Source organism: Solanum dulcamara, chromosome 1 (genome assembly GCF_947179165.1).
Source record: "Solanum dulcamara chromosome 1, daSolDulc1.2, whole genome shotgun sequence".
In the NCBI taxonomy this organism is placed as follows: Eukaryota; Viridiplantae; Streptophyta; class Magnoliopsida; order Solanales; family Solanaceae; genus Solanum; species Solanum dulcamara.
In genome coordinates, this window is record NC_077237.1 from 2,062,040 (window position 1) to 2,078,288 (window position 16,249).

Genomic DNA, 16,249 nt, shown 5'->3' on the forward strand with positions numbered 1-16,249 from the left:
TAGCATCCGTAACGACCTAGGGATGACTCCAATAACCCCAGAGGCGCATTAGAGGGGTTGATGAGCATTTTATTGGCGACGTAATAAGAATTAGGCAATTTTACCAATTTTTCGTGTGTGTTAGCCCACAAATTTTTTAGGTGTCGGGGGTCCAAGTCGAATTTTCTTGGATTATTTTATAGTATCGTCCGTAATGACCTAGGAAAGACTCCAATAGCCTCGGCGGCACTTTAGAAGGGCTTAGGATCATTTTATTGGCGACGCAATAGGAATTAGGCAATTTTGCCAGTTTTTTGTGTGTGTTATTCCAAAGATCTTTTAGGTGCCGGGGCTCCAGGTCGAATGTTCTTGGATTCTTCTATAGTAGCATTCGTAACGACCTAGGGAGAGAATCTAGTAGCCCCGATGGTGCTTTAGAGGGCTTTAGGAGCATTTTATTGGCGATGCAATAGGATTAGGCGTATTTGCTAATTTTTTGTGTATGTTATTTCACAGATATTTTAGGTGCCGGGTGTCTAGGTCGAATTTTATTAGATTATTTTATAGTAGAATTTGTAAGAACATCGGGAATGACTCTAGTAGCCCGGGTGGCGCTTTTGAGGGGCTTAAGAGTATTTTAATAGCGACGCAATAACAATTAGGCAATTTTGCCAGTTTTTCTGGAATGTTAGCCCATAGATATTTTAGGTGCTAGGGGTTCGAGTTTACTTTTCTTGGATTTTTCCATAGTAGCATCCGTAATGACTTAAGGAAAGAATCCAGTAGCCCCGATGGTGTTTTAGAGGGGTTTCAGAGCATTTTATTAGCGACGTAATATGAATTAGGCAATTTTGCTAGTTTTTTATGTGTAATAGTCCACAGAATTCTTAGGTGTCGAGCATCCGGGTTGAATTTTTTTGGATTCTTATATAGTAACATTCGTAAAGACCTAGGGAATGACTCCAATAGCCCCGGCAGTGCTTTAGAGGGGTTTAGGAGCATTTTATTGGCGATGCAATAGGAATTAGGCGATTTTTCCAGTTTTTCGTGTGTAATAGCTCACAAATTTTTTAGATGCCGGGGTTCTAGGTCGAATATTCTTGGATTCTTCCATAGTAGCATCCGTAACGATTTAGGGAATGACTCCAGTAGCCCCGGCAGTGCTTTAGCGGGGTTTAGGAGCATTTTATTGGCGACACAATAGGAATTGGGCGAGTTTGCCAGTTTTTCGTGTATGTTAACCCATGGATTGTTTAGGTACCGGGGGTCCGGGTCGAATTTTCTTAGATTCTTCCATAGTAGCATCCGCAATTACCTAGGGAATGACTTCAGTATCCGCGGTGGTGCTTTAGAGGGGTTTAGGAGCATTTTATTTGTGATGCAATAAAATTAGGCAATTTTGCCAGTTTTTCGTGTGTGTTAGCCCACGGATTATTTAGGTGCCGGGGGTTTGGGTCGAATTTTCTTTGATTATTCCATCGTAGCGTCTGTAACTACCTAGGGAAGGACTCGAGTAGCTCTGGCGGCGCTTTAGAGGGGTTTAAAAGAATTTTATTGGCGATGCAATAGTAGTTAGGCGATTTTGCCAGTTTTTTGTGTGTGTTAGCCCACAGATTTTTTAGGTGTCGGAGGTTCGGGTCGAATCTTCGTGGATTCTTCCATAGTAGCATCCGTAACGACCTAGGGAAAGACTCCAGTACCTTGGCAGTGCTTTAGAGGGTTTAGGAGCATTTTATTGGCGACAAAATAGGATTTAGGTGATTTTGCCAGTTTTTCGTGTGTTAGCCTACGGATTTTTTAGGTGCCGGGGATCCGGGTCGAATTTTCTTTGATTCTTCAATAGTAGCGTCTGTAATGACCTAGAGAATGACTCTAGTAGCTCCGGAGGTGCATTAGAGGGGTTTTGGAGCATTTTATTGGTGATGCAACCTGAATTAGGCAATTTTTCCAATTTTTCTTTGGTGTTAGTCCACAGATTGTTTAAGTGCGGGAGGTCAAGGTTGAATTTTCTTGGATTATTTTATTGTAGCATTTGTAACGACTTGAGGAGCAACTCTAGTAGCCCCGGCGGTGCTTTAGAGGGGTTTAAGAGCATTTTATTAGCGTCGCATACCAATTAAGCAATTTTTCTAGTTTTTCATATGTGTTAGCCCACGAATTTTTTAGGTGCCGGGGGTTCAGGTCGAAAGTTCATGGATTCTTCCATTGTAGCATCCGTAACGACCTAGAGAAAGACTCCAGTAGTCCAGACGGTGCTTTAGAGGCGTTGAGGAGCATTTTATTGGCGACGCAATAGGAATTAGGCTATTTTGCTAGTTTTTCGTGTGTGGTAGCCCACAGATTTTTTAGGTGTCAGGATTATGGGTCGAAATTTTTTAGATACTTACATAATAGAGTCTGTAATGACCTAGGGAACGACTCCAGTAGCCCCATAGGTGCATTAGAGGGGTTTATGAGCATATTATTGGCGATGCAACAAGAATTAGGCAATTATGCTAGTTTTTCGTGTGTGTTAGCCTACAGATTTTTTAGGTGCCAGGGGTCCATGTTGAATTTTCTTGGATTATTTTATAATAGCGTCCATAATGACTTAGGGAACGACTCCAGTAGCCCCGCGGCGCTTTAGAAGGGTTTAGGAGAATTTTATTAGCGACGCAATACGTATTAGGTGATTTTGCCAATTTTTCGTGTGTGTTAGCCCATGGATTTTTTAGGTGCCGGGGGTTTGGGTCAAAATTTCTTGTATTCTTCAATTGTAGCATCTGTAATGACCTAGGGAATGACTCAAGTTGCCCCGGCGGTGCTTTTGAGGGGTTTAGAAGCATTTTATTAGCGACGCAATACGTATTAGGTGATTTTGCCAATTTTTCGTGTGTGTTAGCCCATGGATTTTTTAGGTGCCGGGGGTTTGGGTCGAATTTTCTTGGATTTTTACATACTAGCGTCCGTAACGACCTAGGGATTGATTTCAGTAGCCCCGGCGATGCTTTAGAAAGGTTTAGGAGCATTTTATTGGCCACGTAATAGGAATTAGGTGATTTTGCCAAATTTTTTTGCGTGTTAGCCAACAGATTTTTTAGGTGCCAGGGGTTCGGGTCGAATCTTCTTGGATTCTTCTATAGTAGCATCCGTAACAACCTGGGGAATGACTCCAGTAGACCCGGCGACATTGTACAGGGGTTCTGGAGTATTATATTGGTGACAAAATAGGAATTTGGCAATTTTGTTAGATTTTCGTGTGTGTTAGCCCACAGATTTTTTAAGTGCCGGGGGTCTAGGTTTAATTTTCTTGGATTCTTCCATAGTATTATACGTAACAACCTAGAGAACAACTCAAGTAGCCCCAGTGGCACTTAAGAGGGGTTTCAGAGCATTTTATTTGCAACGCAATAGGAATTAGGCAATTTTGCCAGTTTTTTGTGAGTGTTAGCCCATAGATTTTTTAGGTGTCAGGGGTCTGGGTTGAATTTTCTTGGATTCTTCGATAGTAGCATCCGTAACAACCTAGAGAATGACTCCAGTAGCCCCCCGACAATGCTTTAAATGGGTTTAGGATCATTTTATTGGCGACAAAATTGGAATTAGGGAATTTTTCCAATTTGGGTAATGACTCGAGTATCCCCGGCAGCGCTTTAGAAGGATTTAGGAGTATTTTATTAGTGACGTAATAGGAATTAGGGAATTTTTCCAATTTTTAATGTGTGTTAGCCCACAAAATTTTTAGGTGCCGGGGGTTCGGGTTGAATTTTCTTGGATTCTTCCCTAGTAGCGTCCGTAACAACCTGGGGAACGACTCTAGTAGCCCCGGCGGTGCTTTAGAGGGGTTTAGGAGTATTTTATTGGTGACGATATAGGAATTAGAAGACTTTGCCTGTTTCTCGTGTGTATTAGCCCATAGATTTTTTAGGTGCCGGATGTCCGGGTCGAAATTTTTTGGATTCTTCCATAGTAGCATCCATAACGACCTAGGGAACGACTTCAGTAGCTCCGGTTGTGATTTAGAGATGTTTAGGAGCATTTTATTGGCAACGCAATAGAAATTAGGCAATTTTGCAAGTTTTTCGTGTGTGTTATCCCACAGATTATTTAGGTGCCGGAGGTTCGGGTTGAATTTTTTTGGATTCTTCCATAGTAGCATCCGTAACGACCTAGGGAATAATTCTAGTAGCCCCAACGGTGCTTTAGAGGGGTTTAGGAGCATTTTATTTGCACGCAATAGGAATTAAGCGATTTTGCCAGTTTTTTGATTGTTAACCCACAGATTTGTTAGGTGTGGGAGGTTCGGGTCGAAATTTCCTTTATTCTACCATAGAAGCATCCATAACGACCTAGGGAAAGACTCTAGTAGCCCCGACAGCACTTTACAGGGATTCTGGAGTATTGTATTAGTGACAAAGTAGGAATTAGGCAATTTTGCCAATTTTTCATGTGTGTTAGCTCACGGATTTTTTAGGTGCTAGGGATCCAGGTCTAATTTTCTTGAATTCTTTTATAGTATCGTATGTAACGATCTAGGGAATGACTCCAGTAAGCTCGACGATACTTTAGAGGGGTTTAGAAGCATTTTATTGGCGACGCAATATGTATTAGGCAATTTCACCAGTTTTTTGTGTGTGTTAGATCATTTATTTTTTAGGTGCCGGGGGTTTGGGTTGAATTTTCTTAGATTCATCCATAATAGCATTCGTAACGACTTGTGGAATGACTCCAGTAGCCTCGGTGGTGCTTTAGAGGGGTTTAGGAGCAATTTATTGGCGAAACAATAAGAATTAGGCGATTTTGTTAGTTTTTTATATTTGTTAGCCCACTGATTTTTAAAGTGTCGGGGGTCCGAGTTGAATTTTCTTGGATTCTTCTATAGTAGCATTCGGAACAACTGAGAGAACGACTCTAGTAGCTCCGACGGCACTTTAGAAAGGTTTAGGAGCATTTTATTGGCGACGCAATAGGAATTAGGTGATTTTGCCAGTCTTTCGTGTGTGTTAGCCCACATATTTTTTTGGTGCCGGGGTTTCGGGTCGAATTTTCTTACATTCTTACATAGTAGGATCCTTAACGACCTAGGGAACAACTCTAGTAACTCTGGCGACGCTTTAGAGAGGTTTAGGAGAATTTTATTGGCGACGCAATAGGAATTGGGCGATTTTGCCAGTTTTTTGTGTGTATTATCCACAGATTTTTTAGGTGCCGTGGGTTCGGGTTGAAGTTTCTTGGATTCTTCCATAATATCATCCGTAATGACCTAGGGAATGACTCCAGTAGCTCCGGCATCACTTTAGAAGGGTTTCAGAGCATTTTATTTACAACGCAATAGGAATTAGGCAATTTTGCCAATTTTTTGTGAGTGTTAGCCCATAGATTTTTTAGGTGCCAGGGGTCCGGGTTGAATTTTCTTGGATTCTTCGATAGGAGCATCTGTAACTACCTAGAGAATGACTCCAGTAACCCCGACAACGCTTTAAAAGGGTTTAGGAGCATTTTATCGGTGGCAAAATAGGAATTAGGGAATTTTTCCAATTTTTCGTGTGTGTTAGCCCACAGATTTTTTAGGTGCCAAGGGTTCGGGTTGAATTTTCTTGGATTCTTCCTTAATAGCATTCGTAACGACCTGGGGAATGACTCCAGTATCCCCGGCAGCGCTTTAGAAGGGTTTAAGAGTATTTTATTAGTGACGTAATAGGAATTAGGGAATTTTTCCAATTTTTAATGTGTGTTAGCCCACATATTTTTTAGGTGCCAGGGGTTCGGGTTGAATTTTCTTGGATTCTTCCCTAGTAGCGTCTGTAACAACCTAGGGAACGACTCTAGTAGCCCCAACGGTGCTTTAGAGGGGTTTAGGAACATTTTATTGTCAACAATATAGAAATTAGACGACTTTGCCAGTTTTTTTTGTGTGTTAGCCCATAGATTTTTAGGTGCCGGGTGTTCGGGTCAAATTTTCTTGGATTATTACATTGTAGCATCCATAACGACCTAAGGAATGACTTCAGTAGCTCCAGCTGTGGTTTAGACAGGTTTAGGAGCATTTTATTGGAGACGCAATAGAAATTTGGCGATTTTGCAAGTTTTTCGTATGTGTTAGCCCATAGATTATTTAGGTGCCGGAGGTTTAGGTTGAATGTTTTTGGATTCTTCCATAGTAGCATCCGTAACGACCTAGGGAATGAATCCAGTAGCTTCGGCGATGCTTTAGAGGGGTTTAGAAGCATTTTATTTGCACGCAATAGGAATTAGGCGATTTTGTCGGGTTTTTTATTATTAACCCACGGATTTGTTAGGTGTGGGAGGTTCGGGTCTAAATTTACTTGATTCTACCATAGAAGCATCCGTAACGACCTGGGGAACGACTCTAGTAGCCCTAGCGGTACTTTATACGGATTCTGGAGTATTGTATTGGTGACAAAATAGAAATTAAGCGATTTTGCCAGTTTTTCATGTGTGTTAGCCCACAAAGTTTTTAGGTGTCAGGGATCCAGGTCTAATTTTCTTGGATTCTTCTATAGTATAGTATGTAATGACCTAGGGAATGACTCCAGTAAGCCCAATGACGCTTTAGAGGGTTCTAGGAGCATTTTATTTGCGACCCAATAGGTATTAGGTAATTTCACCAGTTTTTCGTATGTGTTAGACCATAGCTTTTTTAGGTGCCAGGGGTCTGGGTTGAATTTTCTTAGATTCATCCATAGTAGCATCCGTAACGACCTGTGAAACGACTACAGTAACCTCGGCGGTGCTTTAGAGGGGTTTAGGAGCAGTTTATTGGCAAAACAATAGGAATTAGGCGATTTTGCCAGTTTTTTATATTTGTTAGCCCACGGATTTTTAAGGTGCCGGGGGTCCGAGTCGAATTTTCTTGTATTCTTCCATAGTAGCATTCAAAACGACCGAGGGAATGACTCTAGTAGCTTCGGCGGCACTTTAGAAAGGTATAGGAGCATTTTATTGGCGACACAATATGAATTAGGCGATTTTTCCTCTTTTTCGTGTGTGTTATCCACAAATATTTTAGGTGTCGGAGGTTCGGGTTGAATTTTCTTGGATTATTATATAATAGCATCCGTAATGACATAGGAAATAACTCCAGTAGCTCCGGCGGCACTTTAGAAGGGTTTCAGAGCATTTTATTTGTGACGCAATAGCAATTAGGCGATTTTGCTAGTTTTTTATGTGTGTTAGCTCACAGATTTTTTAGGTGCCAGAGATTCGAGTCAAATTTTCTTAGATTCTTCTATAGCAGCATCCGTAACGACCTAAGGAACGAGTCCAGTAGCCTCGGCGGTGCTTTTGATGGGTATAAGAGCATTTTATATGCAACGTAATGGGAATTAGGCAATTTTGCTAGTTTTTCGTGATTGTTAGCCGATAGATTTTTTAGGTGCCAGGGGTCCGGGTTGAATTTTCTTGGATTCTTCGATAGTAGCATCCGTAACGACCTAGATAAATACTCCAGTATCCCCGACAGCGCTTTAAAAGGGTTTAGGAGTATTTTATTGGCGACAAAATAGGAATTAGGGAATTTTTCCAATTTTTCGTGTGTGTTAGCCCACCGATTTTTTAGGTGCCAAGGGTTCGGGTTGAATTTTCTTGGATTCTTCCCTAATAGCATCCGTAACGACCTGGGTAATGACTCCAGTATCTCCGGCAGCGCTTTAGAAGGGTTTAGGAGTATTTTATTGGTGACGTAATAGGAATTAGGGAATTTTTCCAATATTTCATGTGTGTTAGCCCACAGATTTTTAGGTGCCGGGGGTTCGGGTTAAATTTTCTTGGATTATTCCCTAGTAGCGTCCGCAACAACCTGGGGAACGATTCTAGTAGCCCCAACGGTGCTTTAGAGGGGTTTAGGAACATTTTATTGTCAACGATATAGAAATTAGACGACTTTGCCAGTTTTTCGTGTGTTAGCCCACAGATTTTTTAGGTGTCGGGTGTTCGCGTCAAAATTTCTTGGATTATTACATAGTAGCATCCGTAACGACCTAAGGAATGACTTCAGTAGCTCCAATTGTGGTTTAGAGAGGTTTAGGAGCATTTTATTGGCGACGCAATAGAAATTAGACGATTTTGCAAGTTTTTCGTATGTGTTAGCCCACAGATTATTTAGGTGCCGGAGGTTCGGGTTGAATTTTTTTGGATTCTTCCATAGTAGCATCCGTAACGACCTAGGGAATAATTCGTGTAGCCCCAACGGTGCTTTAGAGGGGTTTAGGAGCATTTTATTGTCAACGATATAGAAATTAGACGACTTTGCCAGTTTTTCTTCTGTGTTAACCCACGGATTTGTTAGGTACGGGAGGTTCGGGTCAAAATTTCCTTGATTCTACCATAGAAGCATCTGTAACGACCTGGGGAACGACTCTAGTAGCCCCAGCGGCGCTTTACAGGGATTCTGGAATATTGTATTGATGACAAAATAGGAATTAAGCGATTTTGCCAGTTTTTCATGTGTGTTAGCCACAAATATTTTAAGTGCCGGGGATCCAGGTCTAATTTTCTTAGATTTTTCTATTGTATCGTATGTAATGACCTAGGGAATGACTCCAGTAAGCCCGACGACACTTTAAAGGGTTTAGGAGCATTTATTTTTTAGGTACCGGGGTCTGGGTTAAATTTTCTTAGATTCATCCATTGTAGCATCCGTAACGACATGTGGAACGACTCTAATAGCCTCGACGGTGCTTTAGAGGGGTTTAGGAGCAATTTATTGGCAAAATAATAGGAATTAAGGCGAGTTTGCCAGTTTTTTTATATTTGTTAGCCCACGGATTTTTAAGGTGCCGGGGGTCTGAATCGAATTTTCTTTGATTCTTCCATAGTAGCATTCAGAACAACCGAGGGAACGACTCTAGTAGCTCCGACGGCACTTTAGAAAGGTTTAGGAGTATTTTATTAGCGACGCAATAGGAATTAGGCAATTTTGCCAGTCTTTCGTGTGTAACGCCCACAGATTTTTTAGGTGCCGGGGGTTCGGGTTGAATTTTCTTATATTCTTCCCTAATAGCATCCATAACGACCTGGAGAAAAACTCTAGTAGCCCCTACAGAGCTTTAGAGGGGTTTAGGAGTATGTTATTGGCAATGAAATAGAAATTAGGCGATTTTATCAGTTTTTCGTGTGTGTTAGCCCATAGATATTTTAGGTGTCAGGGGTTCGGGTTGAATTTTCTTGGATTATTCCCGAGTAGCGTCCGTAACAACCTGGGGAACGATTCTAGTAGCCCCAATGGTGCTTTAGAGGGGTTTAGGAGCATTTTATTATCAACGATATAGAAATTAGATGACTTTATCAGTTTTTCGTGTGTGTTAGCCCACAGATTTTTTAGGTGCCGGGTGTTCGGGTCAAAATTTCTTGGATTATTACATAGTAGCATCCATAACGACCTAAGGAATGACTTCAGTAGCTCCAATTGTGGTTTAGAGAGGTTTAGGAGCATTTTATTGGCGACGCAATAGAAATTAGATGATTTTGCAAGTTTTTCGTATGTGTTAGCCCACAGATTATTTAGGTGCCGGAGGTTCGGGTTGAATTTTTTTGGATTCTTCCATAGTAGCATCCGTAACGACCTAGGGAATAATTCGTGTAGCCCCAACGGTGCTTTAGAGGGGTTTAGGAGCATTTTATTGTCAACGATATAGAAATTAGACGACTTTGCCAGTTTTTCTTCTGTGTTAACCCACGGATTTGTTAGGTACGGGAGGTTCGGGTTGAAATTTCCTTGATTCTACCATAGAAGCATCTGTAACGACCTGGGGAATGACTCTAGTAGCCCCATCGGCGCTTTACAGGGATTCTGGAATATTGTATTGGTGACAAAATAGGAATTAAGCGATTTTGCCAGTTTTTCATGTGTGTTAGCCCACAAATATTTTAAGTGCCGGGGATCCAGGTCTAATTTTCTTAGATTTTTCTATAGTATCGTATGTAATGACCTAGGGAATGACTCCAGTAAGCCCGACGGCACTTTAGAGGGTTTAGGAGCATTTATTTTTTAGGTACCGGGGGTCTGGGTTAAATTTTCTTAGATTCATCCATTGTAGCATCCGTAACGACCTGTGGAATGACTCCAGTAGCCTCGACGGTGCTTTAGAGGGGTTTAGGAGCAATTTATTGGCGAAACAATAGGAATTAAGGCGATTTTGCCAGTTTTTTTATATTTGTTACCCCACGGATTTTTAAGGTGTCGGGGGTCTGAATCGAATTTTCTTTGATTCTTCCATAGTAGCATTCAGAAAAACCGAGGGAACGACTCTAGTAGCTCCGACGACACTTTAGAAAGGTTTAGGAGTATTTTATTAGCGACGCAATAGGAATTAGGCAATTTTGCCAGTCTTTCGTGTGTGTTAGCCCACAGATTTTTTTGGTGCCGGGGGTTCGGGTCAAATTTTCTTATATTCTTACATAGTAGCATCCTTAACGACCTGAAGAAAAACTCTAGTAGCCCCTACAGAGCTTTAGAGGGGTTTAGGAGTATGTTATTGGCAATGAAATAGAAATTAGGCGATTTTATCAGTTTTTCGTGTGTGTTAGCCCATAGATATTTTAGGTGCCAGGGGTCCGGGTTGAATTTTCTTGGATTCTTCGATAGTAGCATCCGTAACGACCTAGAGAATGACTCCAGTACCCCCGACAGTGCTTTAAAAGGGTTTAGGAGCATATTATTGGCGACAAAATAGGAATTAGGGAATTTTTCTAATTTTTCGTGTGTGTTAGCCCACATATTTTTTAGGTGCCAAGGGTTCAGGTTGAATTTTCTTGGATTCTTCCCTAATAGCATCCGTAATGACCTGAGGATTGACTCCAGTATCCCCGACAGCGCTTTAGATGGGTTTAGGAGTATTTTATTGGTGACGTAATAGGAATTAGGGAATTTTTCCAATTTTTCATGTGTGTTAGCCCACAGATTTTTAGGTGCCGGGGGTACGGGTTGAATTTTCTTGGATTATTCCCTAGTAGCGTCCGTAACAACCTGGGGAATGATTCTAGTAGCCCCAACGGTGCTTCAGAGGGATTTAGGAGCATTTTATTGTCAACAATATAGAAATTAGACGACTTTGCTAGTTTTTCGTGTGTGTTAGCCGACAGATTTTTTAGGTGCTGGGTGTTCGGGTCAAATTTTCTTGGATTATTACATAGTAGCATCCATAACGACCTAAGGAACGACTTTAGTAGCTCCAGCTGTGGTTTAGAGAGGGTTAGGAGCATTTTATTGGCGACACAATAGAAATTAGGTGATTCTGAAAGTTTTTCGTATGTGTTAGCCCACAGATTATTTAGGTGCCAGAGGTTCGAGTTGAATTTTTTTGGATTCTTCCATAGTAGCGTCCGTAACGACCTAGGGAATAAATCCAGTAGCTTCGGCAATGCTTTAGAGGAGTTTAGGAGCATTTTATTTGCACGCAATAGGAATTAGGCAATTTTGCCAGTTTTTTGATTGTTAACCCACAGATTTAATAGGTGCGGGAGGTTCGGGTCGAAATTTCCTTGATTCTACCATAGAAGCATCTGTAACTACCTGGATAACGATTCTAGTAGCCCCATCGGCGCTTTACAGGGATTCTGGAATATTGTATTGGTGACAAAATAGGAATTAGGCGATTTTGCCAGTTTTTCATGTGTGTTAGCCCACAATATTTTTAGGTGCCGGGGATCCAGGTTTAATTTTCTTGGATTCTTCTATAGTATCGTATGTAATGACCTAGGGAATGACTCCAGTAAGCCCGACGACGCTTTAGAGTGTTTAAGAGCATTTATTTTTTAGGTGCCGGGGGTCTGAGTTGAATTTTCTTAGATTCATCCATAGTAGCATCTGTAACGACCTGTGGAATGACTCCAGTAGCCTTGACGGTGCTTTAGAGAGGTTTAGGAGCAATTTATTGGCGAAACAATAGGAATTAGGCAATTTTGCTAGTTTTTTTTATTTGTTATCCCATAGATTTTTAAGGTACCGGGGGTCCGAGTCGAATTTTCTTGGATTCTTCCATAGTAGCATTCAGAACAACCAAGGGAATGACTCTAGTAGCTCCGACGGCACTTTAGAAAGGTTTAGGAGCATTTTATTGGCGACGCAATAGGAATTAGGCAATTTTGCCAATTTTTCGTGTGTGTTAGCCCATAAATTTTTTAGGTGTCGGGGGTCCAAGTCGAATTTTCTTGGATTATTTTATAGTATCGTCCGTAATGACCTAGGAAAGACTTCAATAGCCTCGGCGGCACTTTAGAAGGGCTGAGGATCATTTTATTGGCAACGCAATAGCAATTAGGCAATTTTGCCAATTTTTTGTGTGTGTTAGCTCACAGATTTTTTAGATGCCGGAGATTCGGGTCGAATTTTCTTAGATTCTTCCATAGCAGCATCCGTAACGACCTAAGGAACGAGTCCAGTAGCCTCGGTGGTGCTTTTGATGGGTATAAGAGCATTTTATTTGCAACGCAATAGAAATTAGGCAATTTTACCAGTTTTTTGTGAGTGTTAGCCCATAGATTTTTTAGGTGTCAGGAGTCCGGGTTGAATTTTATTGGATTCTTTGATAGTAGCATCCGTAACGACCTAGAGAATGACTCCACTAGCCCCTACAACGCTTTAAAAGGGTTTAGAAGCATTTTATTGGCGACAAAATTGGAATTAGGGAATTTTTCTAATTTTTCGTGTGTGTTAGCCCACAGATTTTTTAGGTACCAAGGGTTCAGGTTAAATTTTCTTGGATTCTTTCCTAATAGCATCCGTAACGACCTGGGGAATGACTCCAGTATCCCCGGCAGCGCTTTAGAAGGGTTTAGGAGTATTTTATTAGTGACGTAATAGGAATTAGGGAATTTTTCCAATTTTTAATATGCGTTATCCAACAGAATTTTTAGGTGCCGAGGGTTCGGGTTGAATTTTCTTGGATTTTTCCCTATTAGCGTCCGTAACAACCTGGGGAACGACTCTAGGAGCTCCAACGGTGCTTTAGAGGAGTTTAGGAGCATTTTATTGTCAATGATATAGAAATTAGACGACTTTGCTAGTTTTTCGTGTGTGTTAGCCCACAGATATTTTAGGTGTCGGGTTTTCGAGTCAAAGTTTCTTGGATTATTACATAGTAGCATCCGTAACGACCTAAGGAACGACTTCAGTAGCTCCAGCTGTGGTTTAGAGAGGTTTAGGAGCATTTTATTGATGACGCAATAGAAATTAGGCGATTTTGCAAGTTTTTCGTGTGTGTTAGCCCACAGATTATTTATATGCCGGAAGTTCGGGTTGAAGTTTCTTGGATTATTCTCTAGTAGCGTCCGTAACAACCAGGGAAACAATTCTAGTAGCCCCAACGGTGCTTTAGAGGGGTTTAGGAGCATTTTATTGTCAATGATATAGAAATTAGACGACTTTGCCAGTTTTTCTTGTGTGTTAGCCCACAAATTTTTAGGTGCCGGGTGTTCGAGTCAAATTTTCTTGGATTATTACATAGTAGCATCCGTAATGACCTAAGGAACGACTTCAGTAGCTCCAGCTATGGTTTAGAGAGGTTTAGGAGCATTTTATTGGCGACGCAATAGAAATTAGGCGATTTTGCAAGTTTTTCGTGTGTGTTAGCGCACAGATTATTTAGATGCCGGAGGTTCGGGTTGAGGTTTTTTGGATTCTTCCATAGTAGCATCCGTAACGACCTAGGGAATAAATCCAGTAGCTTCGGCGATGCTTTAGAGGGGTTTAGGAGCATTTTATTTGCACGCAATAGGAATTAGGCAATTTTGCCAGTTTTTTGATTGTTAACCCACAGATATTTTAGGTGCGGGAGGTTCGGGTAGAAATTTCCTTGATTCTACCATAGAAGCATCCGTAACGACCTGGGAAACGACTCTAGTAGCCCCAACAGCGCTTTACAGGGTTTCTGGAATATTGCATTGGTGACAAAATAGGAATTAGGCTATTTTGCCAGTTTTTCATGTGTGTTAGCCCACAAACTTTTTAGCTGCCAGGGATCGAGGTCTAATTTTCTTGGATTCTTCTATAGTATCGTATGTAATGACCTAGGGAATGACTCCAGTAAGCCCGACGGCGCTTTAGAGGGTTTAGGAGCATTTATTTTTTAGGTGCCGGGGGTCTGGATTAAAGTTTCTTAGATTCATCCATAGTAGCATCCGTAACGACCTGTAGAACGACTCCAGTAGCCTCGATGGTGCTTTAGAGAGGTTTAGGAGCAATTTATTGGCGAAACAATAGGAATTAAGGCGATTTTGCCAGTTTTTTATATTTGTTAGCCCACGGATTTTTAAGGTGTCGGGGGTCCGAGTCGAATTTTCTTGGATTCTTCCATAGTAGCATTCAGAACAACCGAGGGAACGACTCTAGTAGCTCCGACGACACTTTAGAAAGGTTTAGGAGCATTTTATTGTCGACGCAATAGTAATTAGGCGATTTTTGCAGTCTTTCGTGTCTGTTAGCCCACAGATTTTTTTGGTGTCGGGGGTTCGGGTCGAATTTTCTTATATTCTTACATAGTAGCATCCTTAACGACCTGAAGAAAAACTCTAGTAGCCCCTACAGAGCTTTAGAGGGGTTTAGGAGTATGTTATTGGCAATGAAATAGAAATTAGGCGATTTTATCAGTTTTTTGTGTGTGTTAGCTAGCGGATTTTTTAGGTGCAGGGGGTCCGGGTTGAATTTTATTGGATTCTTCCATAGTAGACTCCGTAACGACCTAGGAAATGACTCCAATAGCCCTGATGACACTTTAGAAGGGTTTATGATCATCTTATATGTGATGCAAAAGGTATTAGGCGATTTTGCTAGTTTTTCATATGTGTTAGCCTACGGATTTTTTATGTAATGGGGGTCGGGGTTGAATTTTCTAAGAATCTTTCATAGTAGTGTCTGCAACGGCCTAGGGAACGACTCCAGTAGCCCCGACGGTCCTTTGGAGGGGTTTAGAAGCATTTTATTGGGAATGCAATACGAATTAGATAATTTTGCAAGTTTTTCGCATGTGTTAGCCTACTGATTTTTTAGGTGCCGGGGGTTCTGGTTGAATTTTCTTGTATTCTTCCATAGTAGCATCCATAATGACCTAGGGAATGATTCCACTAGCCCAGCGGCACTTTAGAGGGGTTTAGGAGCATTTTATTGGCGACGTAATAGGAATTAGGCAATTTTGTATGTTTTCTGTATGTGTTAGCCCACAGATTTTTTAGGTGCCGGGAGTCTGGGTCGAATTTTCTTGGAGTCTTCCATAGTAGCATCTGCAACAATCTAAGGAACGACTCTAGTAACCCCAGAGGTGTTTCAGAAGTGTTTTGGAGCATTTTATTGGCGATGCAATAGGAATTAGGCGATTTTGCCAGTTTTTCGTGTGTGTTAGCCCACAAATATTTTAGATGATGGGGTTCGGTTCGAATTTTCTTGGATTCTTCCATAGTAGCATTTGTAACAACCTAGGAAATTATTCTAGTAGCCTAGACGGCGCTTTAGAAGGTTTTAGGAGTATTTTATTGGCGACACAATAGGAATTAGGCGATTTTGCCAGTTTTTTGTGTGTGTTAGCCCACAGATTTTTAAGGTATTAGGGGTCCGAGTCGAATTTTCTGAAATTCTTTGGTAGTAGCATCCGTAATGACCTGGAGAACGACACCATTATCCCTGGCGGCGATTTAAAGGGGTTTAGGAGAATTTTATTGGCAACGAAATAGGAATTAGACAATTTTGCCAGTTTTTACTCTGTGTTAGCTCACAATTTTTTTAGATGCCGTGGTCCGGGTCAAATTTTCTTAGATTCTTACATAGTAATGTCCATAAAGACCTAGGGAATGAATTCAGTAGCCTCGGCAGCGCTTTAGAGGGGTTTAGGAGCATTTTATTGGCGATGCAATAGGAATTAGGTGATTTTGCCAGTTTCTCGTGTGTGTTAACCCATAGATGTTTTAGGTGCCAGGGGTCCGGGTTGAATTTTCTTAAATTCTTTCATAATAGCATCCGTAACGACTTGGGGAACGACTCTAGTAGCCCCAGCGGCGTTGTACATGGGTTCTGGAGTATTGTATTGGTGACAAAATAGGAATTTGGTGATTTTGCCGGATTTTTGTGTGTGTTAGCCCACGGATTTTTTAAGTGCAGGGGGTTTGGGTCGAATATTCTTGGATTCTTACATAGTAGCATCCGTAATGACCTAAGGAACGACTTCAGTAACTCCGGCTGCGCTTTGGAGAGGTTTAGGAGCATTTTATTTGCGACGCAATAGAAATTAAGAGATTTTGCAAGTTTTTTTGTGTGTGTTAGCCCACAGATATTTTAGGTGCC